Consider the following 1,706-nt stretch of genomic DNA (forward strand, 5'->3'; position numbering starts at 1 on the left):
ATAGATAGACAGATAGATAGATATATAGATAGACAGATAGATAGATAGATATACAGACAGAGAGATGATAGATAGATAGATAGTCACTTAGAACCAAAGGGCAACACTAGAGTTAAGAGTTATTCAAAAGTAGTATACAAATGTGCAGTAAGCTAATGTTAGCTGCTGAACTCATACCTGCTGTAATATATAATAATAATAATAATAATAATAATAATAATAATAATAATAATAATAATAATAATAATAATAATAATAATAATAAAAATAATAATACTATATAATAATAAGAAAAATTGGTCTTGTGTTAAACAACAACCTCCTCATCAACCATGTGCAGGTTTGTCTGGAGGAACAACACAGTTAATGTGGAGACTGTTAAAATGTCGCGCGTGTGTGTGGGAGGGGTGGGTGAGACACGCGGTCAATAAATGTGCACACACTGTCTTAGGTTATCATTTCAGCAGCTACAGCTCTCACAGTCTGGCTTCACAGGAGTGACATCAGCAACGACCTGCTTGGGACCTTTCTCCAGGTATTATTCAATTTATTATATTATATTATATTATTTATTTATTTGCCATTTTTGTATCGTGTGGCCCGCTGAAAAGTTGTTTTTATTTTCAAATTGTTTTTGGCTAAATACTTTTTTAACGCACTTGCTAAAGTTAGCTTCGTAGAAACGCTGGACTTTGTCGTCCTCAAGGCTTCGAGAAATTATGTGGGTTATTTTATTAAAAATATTAAAAGACTTGTTTCATAGTTAACTGTGTGCTTCACGTGACTAAATAGTTTATCTAGTATTTGTTTGTACACACCGTCCGAGCGTTTCCGTATTGAAGTACGTTGATTGGAATGGATAAAAGTCAGCCCTCGTACACCGTTTACTGTATACTCTTGTGTTTTGGTGTTTGCTACGTGAAATTAAAGGTAACTGGATTTAAAAAAAAAAAAAAAAAAAGGTTATTGACAAAACTGAAATATGCGCTTTATTTCTGCAGGATATATATATATAAGTGTGTATATTAGCGACCTAACACACTAATGACTTCAGATATTATTAAGTTAGGTTGTGTAAAAGTACTTTGCAAAACATTTCATCTAATTTAGCGTAATTTGTGTACTTGTGTCCAAAAGCAGCACGTGTAAACTGACAAGCATATCCTCAAAACAAAAACAAAAAAACAAAAAACAAAAAAAAAAAATCAATGGGAATGCGCATCCCGCGTCTATTCTAGTCTCTGTGTGTGTGTGTGTTTGTACTTCGGACCCAAAAATCACCGAAACTTGCAAGTGAATGTCGCTGTTCATTAATCTAATTACTTTAATTGCCCAATTTAATTTAAGCCTAAGCCAAATTGAAATTTTTTTTGTACTTTGAAAAAGTTTTAAAAAAATATTTATATTTGCCATACATGTATATATTCCCGTGACAATAATACATTGTTTATCGTACATATTATATTATTTTATATTATTCCAAAGTGAGGTGATCTAATTTATAACACCGTCAATTATTAACCAGTTTAAAGTTTTTTAAATTTTGACACATCGTCATCTTTTACCTGAATCCCAAAGGTATCTCAGACCAGATAATTTGGTCAAGCACCAGCCTACAATATTTTTGTACATATTGTCAAGAAACCTATTGATATCAGTGAACAATAAGGAACTGAACTGTCCACGTTTACACCGGGGTGTCTGTG

The 1,706-nt window shown here is 32.2% G+C and overlaps 2 protein-coding genes across 3 annotated transcripts in view; one reads left to right on the plus strand and one right to left on the minus strand.

The window, feature by feature from the left end:
• Positions 1 to 1,706, minus strand: part of LOC103381985 (cadherin-related family member 5-like) — a 52,914-nt gene that overhangs the window by 43,113 nt on the left and 8,095 nt on the right. The window lies entirely within an intron of this gene.
• Positions 342 to 1,706, plus strand: part of prr35 (proline rich 35) — a 6,201-nt gene continuing 4,836 nt past the window's right edge. Inside the window, exon 1 of the mRNA XM_008314669.3 lies at positions 342 to 535. The gene's annotated coding sequence lies outside the window, so the exon portion shown is untranslated. The remainder of the gene's footprint in view (positions 536 to 1,706) is intronic.

Source organism: Cynoglossus semilaevis, chromosome 8 (assembly GCF_000523025.1).
Source record: "Cynoglossus semilaevis isolate Cse_v1.0 chromosome 8, Cse_v1.0, whole genome shotgun sequence".
NCBI classification, from domain to species: domain Eukaryota; kingdom Metazoa; phylum Chordata; class Actinopteri; order Pleuronectiformes; family Cynoglossidae; genus Cynoglossus; species Cynoglossus semilaevis.